This window comes from Pelobates fuscus, chromosome 11 (genome assembly GCF_036172605.1).
Source record: "Pelobates fuscus isolate aPelFus1 chromosome 11, aPelFus1.pri, whole genome shotgun sequence".
In the NCBI taxonomy this organism is placed as follows: domain Eukaryota; kingdom Metazoa; phylum Chordata; class Amphibia; order Anura; family Pelobatidae; genus Pelobates; species Pelobates fuscus.
In genome coordinates, this window is record NC_086327.1 from 1,785,927 (window position 1) to 1,794,552 (window position 8,626).

The following is an 8,626-nucleotide window of genomic DNA, read 5'->3' on the forward strand; positions in this document are numbered from 1 at the left end:
CACCTATCCTGGTTCCCCTTTCCCATATTGTATCTGTGCTCACCTATCATGGTTCCCCTTTCCCATATTGTATCTGTGCTCACCTATCATGGTCCCCCTTTCCCATATTGTATCTGTGCTCACCTATCATGGTCCCCCTTTCTCATATTGTATCTGTGCTCACGTATCCTGATTCCCCTTTCCCATATTGTATCTGTGCTCACGTATCCTGATTCCCCTTTCCCATATTGTATCTGAGCTCACGTATCCTGGTTCCCCTTTCCCATATTGTATCTGTGCTCACGTATCATGGTCCCCCTTTCCCATATTGTATCTGTGCTCACGTATCATGGTCCCCCTTTCCCATATTGTATCTGAGCTCACGTATCATGGTCCCCCTTTCCCATATTGTATCTGTGCTCACCAATCATGGTCCCCCTTTCCCATATTGTATCTGTGCTCACGTATCCTGGTCCCCCTTTCCCATATTGTATCTGTGCTCACGTATCATGGTCCCCCTTTCCCATATTGTATCTGAGTTCACGTATCCTGGTTCCCCTTTCCCATATTGTATCTGTGCTCACGTATCCTGGTACCCGTTTCCCATATTGTATCTGTGCTCACCTATCATGGTCCCCCTTTCCCATATTGTATCTGTGCTCACGTATCATGGTCCCCCTTTCCAATATTGTATCTGTGCTCACGTATCCTGGTCCCCCTTTCCCATATTGTATCTGTGCTCACCTATCATGGTTCCCCTTTCTCATATTGTATCTGTGCTCACGTATCCTGGTCCCCCTTTCCCATATTGTATCTGTGCTCACGTATCCTGATTCCCCTTTCCCATATTGTATCTGTGCTCACCTATCATGGTCCCCCTTTCCCATATTGTATCTGTGCTCACCTATCATGGTCCCCCTTTCTCATATTGTATCTGTGCTCACGTATCCTGGTTCCCCTTTCCCATATTGTATCTGTGCTCACGTATCCTGATTCCCCTTTCCCATATTGTATCTGAGCTCACGTATCCTGGTTCCCCTTTCCCATATTGTATCTGTGCTCACGTATCATGGTCCCCCTTTCCCATATTGTATCTGTGCTCACGTATCATGGTCCCCCTTTCCCATATTGTATCTGAGCTCACATATCATGGTCCCCCTTTCCCATATTGTATCTGTGCTCACCAATCATGGTCCACCTTTCCCATATTGTATCTGTGCTCACGTATCCTGGTCCCCCTTTCCCATATTGTATCTGTGCTCACGTATCATGGTCCCCCTTTCCCATATTGTATCTGAGTTCACGTATCCTGGTTCCCCTTTCCCATATTGTATCTGTGCTCACGTATCCTGGTCCCCCTTTCCCATATAGTATCTGTGCTCACCTATCATGGTCCCCCTTTCCCATATTGTATCTGTGCTCACGTATCATGGTCCCCCTTTCCAATATTGTATCTGTGCTCACGTATCCTGGTCCCCCTTTCCCATATTGTATCTGTGCTCACCTATCATGGTTCCCCTTTTTCATATTGTATCTGTGCTCACGAATCCAGGTCCCCCTTTCCCATATTGTATCTGTGCTCACCTATCATGGTCCCTCTTTCCCATATTGTATCTGTGCTCACGTATCCTGGTCCCCCTTTCCCATAATGTATCTGTGCTCACGTATCCTGGTCCCCCTTTCCCATATTGTATCTGTGCTCACGTATCATGGTCCCCCTTTCCCATATTGTATCTGTGCTCACGTATCATGGTCCCCCTTTCCAATATTGTATCTGTGCTCACGAATCCTGGTCCCCCTTTCCCATATTGTATCTGTGCTCACTTATCATGGTCCCCCTTTCCCATATTGTATCTGTGCTCACGTATCCTGGTCCCCCTTTCCCATAATGTATCTGTGCTCATGTATCCTGATTCCCCTTTCCCATATTGTATCTGTGCTCACCTATCATGTTCCCCCTTTCCCATATTGTATCTGTGCTCACCTATCATGGTTCCCCTTTTTCATATTGTATCTGTGCTCACGAATCCTGGTCCCCCTTTCCCATATTGTATCTGTGCTCACCTATCATGGTCCCTCTTTCCCATATTGTATCTGTGCTCACGTATCCTGGTTCCCCTTTCCCATATTGTATCTGTGCTCACGTATCCTGGTCCCCCTTTCCCATATTGTATCTGTGCTCACGTATCATGGTCCCCCTTTCCCATATTGTATCTGTGCTCACGTATCATGGTCCCTCTTTCCAATATTGTATCTGTGCTCACGAATCCTGGTCCCCCTTTCCCATATTGTATCTGTGCTCACCTATCATGGTCCCCCTTTCCCATATTGTATCTGTGCTCACGTATCCTGGTCCCCCTTTCCCATAATGTATCTGTGCTCACGTATCCTGATTCCCCTTTCCCATATTGTATCTGTGCTCACCTATCATGTTCCCCCTTTCCCATATTGTATCTGTGCTCACCTATCATGGTCCCCCTTTCTCATATTGTATCTGTGCTCACGTATCCTGGTTCCCCTTTCCAATATTGTATCTGTGCTCACGTATCCTGATTCCCCTTTCCCATATTGTATCTGAGCTCACGTATCCTGGTTCCCCTTTCCCATATTGTATCTGTGCTCACGTATCATGGTCCCCCTTTCCCATATTGTATCTGAGCTCACCTATCATGGTCCCCTTTTCCCATATTGTATCTGTGCTCACGTATCCTGGTCCCCCTTTCCCATATTGTATCTGTGCTCACGTATCATGGTCCCCCTTTCCCATATTGTATCTGTGCTCACGTATCATGGTCCCCCTTTCCAATATTGTATCTGTGCTCACGTATCCTGGTCCCCCTTTCCCATATTGTATCTGTGCTCACCTATCATGGTCCCCCTTTCCCATATTGTATCTGTGCTCACGTATCCTGGTCCCCCTTTCCCATATTGTATCTGTGCTTACCTATCATGGTCCCCCAATCCCATATTGTATCTGTGCTCATGTATCCTGGTCCCCTTTTCCCATATTGTATCTGAGCTCACCTATCATGGTTCCCCTTTCCAATATTGTATCTGTGCTCACGTATCCCGGTCCCCCTTTCCCATATTGTATCTGTGCTCACCAATCATGGTCCCCCTTTCCCATATTGTATCTGTGCTCACGTATCCCGGTCCCCCTTTCCCATATTGTATCTGTGCTCACCAATCATGGTCCCCCTTTCCCATATTGTATCTGTGCTCACGTATCCTGGTTCCCCTTTCCCATATTGTATCTGTGCTCACCAATCATGGTCCCCCTTTCCCATATTGTATCTGTGCTCACCAATCATGGTCCCCCTTTCCCATATTGTGTCTGTGCTCACGTATCATGGTCCCCCTTTCCCATATTGTATCTGTGCTCACCAATCATGGCCCCCCTTTCTCATATTGTATCTGTGCTCACCAATCATGGTCCCCCTTTCCCATATTGTATCTGTGCTCACGTATCCTGGTCCCCCTTTCCCATATTGTATCTGTGCTCACCTATCATTGATCCACTTTCTGATATTGTATCTGAGCTCACGTATCCCGGTCCCACTTTCTCATATTGTATCTGTGCTCACGTATCCCGGTTCCCCTTTCCCATATTGTATCTGTGCTCACCTATCATGGTCCCCCTTTCCAATATTGTATCTGTGCTCACCTATCATGGTCCCCCTTTCCCATATTGTTTCTGTGCTCACGTATCCTGGTCCCCCTTTCCCATATTGTATCTGTGCTCACGTATCCTGATTCCCCTTTCCCATATTGTATCTGTGCTCACCTATCCTGGTTCCCCTTTCTGATATTGTATCTGTGCTCACATATCCCGGTCCCCCTTTCCCATATTGTATCTGTGCTCACGTATCATGGTCCCCCTTTCCCATATTGTATCTGTGCTCACCAATCTTGGTCTCCCTTTCTCATATTGTATCTGTGTTCACCAATCATGGTCCCCCTTTCCCATATTGTATCTGTGCTCACGTATCATGGTCCCCCTTCCCATATTGTATCTGTGCTCACGTATCCTGGTTCCCCTTTCCCATATTGTATCTGTGCTCACGTATCCCGGTCCCCCTTTCTGATATTGTATCTGTGCTCACGTATCCTGGTTCCCCTTTCTGATATTGTATCTGAGCTCACGTATCCTGGTCCCACTTTCTCATATTGTATCTGAGCTCACGTATCCTGGTCCCCCTTTCCCATATTGTATCTGTGCTCACGTATCCCGGTTCCCCTTTCCCATATTGTATCTGTGCTCACCTATCATGGTTCCCCTTTCCCATATTGTATCTGTGCTCACGTATCCTGGTCCCCCTTTCCCATATTGTATCTGTGCTCACCTATCATGGTCCCCCTTTCCCATATTGTATCTGTGCTCACGTATCCTGGTCCCCCTTTCCCATATTGTATCTGTGCTCACGTATCATGGTCCCCCTTTCCCATATTGTATCTGAGTTCACGTATCCTGGTTCCCCTTTCCCATATTGTATCTGTGCTCACGTATCCTGGTCCCCCTTTCCCATATTGTATCTGTGCTCACGTATCCCGGTCCCCCTTTCTGATATTGTATCTGTGCTCACGTATCCTGGTTCCCCTTTCCCATATTGTATCTGTGCTCACGTATCCTGATTCCCCTTTCCCATATTGTATCTGAGCTCACGTATCCATGTCCCCCTTTCTCATATTGTATCTGTGCTCACGTATCCTGGTCCCCCTTTCCCATATTGTATCTGTGCTCACGTATCATGGTCCCCCTTTCCCATATTGTATCTGAGCTCACGTATCATGGTCCCCCTTTCCCATATTGTATCTGTGCTCACCAATCATGGTCCCCCTTTCCCATATTGTATCTGTGCTCACGTATCCTGGTCCCCCTTTCCCATATTGTATCTGTGCTCACGTATCATGGTTCACCTTTCCCATATTGTATCTGTGCTCACGTATCCTGGTCCCCCTTTCCCATATTGTATCTGTGCTCACCTATCATGGTCCCCCTTTCCCATATTGTATCTGTGCTCACGTATCATGGTCCCCCTTTCCCATATTGTATCTGAGTTCACGTATCCTGGTTCCCCTTTCCCATATTGTATCTATGCTCACCAATCATGATCCCCCTTTCCCATATTGTATCTGTGCTCACCTATCATGGTTCCCCTTTCTCATATTGTATCTGTGCTCACGTATCCTGGTCCCCCTTTCCCATATTGTATCTGTGCTCACCTATCATGGTTCCCCTTTCCCATATTGTATCTGTGCTCACGTATCATGGTCCCCCTTTCCAATATTGTATATGTGCTCACCTATCATGGTTCCCCTTTCCCATATTGTATCTGTGCTCACGTATCCTGGTCCCCCTTTCCCATATTGTATCTGTGCTCACCTATCATGGTTCCCCTTTCCAATATTGTATCTGTGCTCACGTATCATGGCCCCCCTTTCCCATATTGTATCTGAGCTCACCTATCATGATCCCCCTTTCCCATATTGTATCTGTGCTCACGTATCCTGGTCCCCCTTTCCCATATTGTATCTGTGCTCACCTATCATGGTTCCCCTTTCCCATATTGTATCTGTGCTCACGTATCATGGTCCCCCTTTCCCATATTGTATCTGTGCTCACCAATCATGGTCCCCCTTTCCCATATTGTATCTGAGTTCACGTATCCTGGTTCCCCTTTCCCCTATTGTATCTGTGCTCACGTATCCTGGTTCCCCTTTCCCATATTGTATCTGTGCTCACGTATCCTAGTTCCCCTTTCCCATTTTGTATCTGTGCTCACGTATCATGGTCCCCCTTTCCCATATTGTATCTGTGCTCACGTATCCCGGTCCCCCTTTTCCATATTGTATCTGTGCTCACGTATCATGGTCCCCCTTTCCCATATTGTATCTGTGCTCACCAATCATGGTCCCCCTTTCTCATATTGTATCTGTGCTCACCAATCATGGTCCCCCTTTCCCATATTGTATCTGTGCTCACGTATCATGATCCCCCTTTCCCATATTGTATCTGTGCTCACGTATCCCGGTCCCCCTTTCCCATATTGTATCTGTGCTCACGTATCATGGTCCCCCTTTCCCATATTGTATCTGTGCTCACCAATCATGGTCCCCCTTTCTCATATTTTATCTGTGCTCACCAATCATGGTCCCCCTTTCCCATATTGTATCTGTGCTCACGTATCCTGGTCCCCCTTTCCCATATTGTATCTGTGCTCACCTATCATGGTTCCCCTTTCTGATATTGTATCTGTGCTCACGTATCCCGGTCCCCCTTTCCCATATTGTATCTGTGCTCACGTATCCTGGTCCCCCTTTCCCATATTGTATCTGTGCTCACCTATCATGGTTCCCCTTTCTGATATTGTATCTGAGCTCACGTATCCCGGTCCCACTTTCTCATATTGTATCTGTGCTCACATATCCCGGTTCCCCTTTCCCATATTGTATCTGTGCTCACCTATCATGGTCCCCCTTTCCCATATTGTATCTGTGCTCACCTATCATGGTTCCCCTTTCCCATATTGTATCTGTGCTCACATATCATGGTCCCCCTTTCCAATATTGTATCTGTGCTCACCTATCATGGTTCCCCTTTCCCATATTGTATCTGTGCTCACGTATCATGGTCCCCCTTTCCCATATTGTATCTGTGCTCACCAATCATGGTCCCCCTTTCCCATATTGTATCTGAGTTCACGTATCCTGGTTCCCCTTTCCCATATTGTATCTGTGCTCACGTATCCTGGTCCCCCTTTCCCATATTGTATCTGTGCTCACCTATCATGGTTCCCCTTTCCCATATTGTATCTGTGCTCACGTATCATGGTCCCCCTTTCCAATATTGTATCTGTGCTCACCTATCATGGTTCCCCTTTCCCATATTGTATCTGTGCTCACGTATCCTGGTCCCCCTTTCCCATATTGTATCTGTGCTCACCTATCATGGTTCCCCTTTCCAATATTGTATCTGTGCTCACGTATCATGGCCCCCCTTTCCCATATTGTATCTGAGCTCACCTATCATGGTCCCCCTTTCCCATATTGTATCTGTGCTCACGTATCCTGGTCCCCCTTTCCCATATTGTATCTGTGCTCACCTATCATGGTTCCCCTTTCCCATATTGTATCTGTGCTCACATATCATGGTCCCCCTTTCCAATATTGTATCTGTGCTCACCTATCATGGTTCCCCTTTCCCATATTGTATCTGTGCTCACGTATCATGGTCCCCCTTTCCCATATTGTATCTGTGCTCACCAATCATGGTCCCCCTTTCCCATATTGTATCTGAGTTCACGTATCCTGGTTCCCCTTTCCCCTATTGTATCTGTGCTCACGTATCCTGGTTCCCCTTTCCCATATTGTATCTGTGCTCACGTATCCTAGTTCCCCTTTCCCATTTTGTATCTGTGCTCACGTATCATGGTCCCCCTTTCCCATATTGTATCTGTGCTCACGTATCCCGGTCCCCCTTTTCCATATTGTATCTGTGCTCACGTATCATGGTCCCCCTTTCCCATATTGTATCTGTGCTCACCAATCATGGTCCCCCTTTCTCATATTGTATCTGTGCTCACCAATCATGGTCCCCCTTTCCCATATTGTATCTGTGCTCACGTATCATGATCCCCCTTTCCCATATTGTATCTGTGCTCACGTATCCCGGTCCCCCTTTCCCATATTGTATCTGTGCTCACGTATCATGGTCCCCCTTTCCCATATTGTATCTGTGCTCACCAATCATGGTCCCCCTTTCTCATATTTTATCTGTGCTCACCAATCATGGTCCCCCTTTCCCATATTGTATCTGTGCTCACGTATCCTGGTCCCCCTTTCCCATATTGTATCTGTGCTCACCTATCATGGTTCCCCTTTCTGATATTGTATCTGTGCTCACGTATCCCGGTCCCCCTTTCCCATATTGTATCTGTGCTCACGTATCCTGGTCCCCCTTTCCCATATTGTATCTGTGCTCACCTATCATGGTTCCCCTTTCTGATATTGTATCTGAGCTCACGTATCCCGGTCCCACTTTCTCATATTGTATCTGTGCTCACATATCCCGGTTCCCCTTTCCCATATTGTATCTGTGCTCACCTATCATGGTCCCCCTTTCCCATATTGTATCTGTGCTCACCTATCATGGTTCCCCTTTCCCATATTGTATCTGTGCTCACATATCATGGTCCCCCTTTCCAATATTGTATCTGTGCTCACCTATCATGGTTCCCCTTTCCCATATTGTATCTGTGCTCACGTATCATGGTCCCCCTTTCCCATATTGTATCTGTGCTCACCAATCATGGTCCCCCTTTCCCATATTGTATCTGAGTTCACGTATCCTGGTTCCCCTTTCCCATATTGTATCTGTGCTCACGTATCCTGGTTCCCCTTTCCCATATTGTATCTGTGCTCACGTATCCTGGTTCCCCTTTCCCATATTGTATCTGTGCTCACGTATCATGGTCCCCCTTTCCCATATTGTATCTGTGCTCACGTATCCCGGTCCCCCTTTTCCATATTGTATCTGTGCTCACGTATCATGGTCCCCCTTTCCCATATTGTATCTGTGCTCACCTATCATGGTTCCCCTTTCCCATATTGTATCTGTGCTCACCAATCATGGTCCCCCTTTCCCATA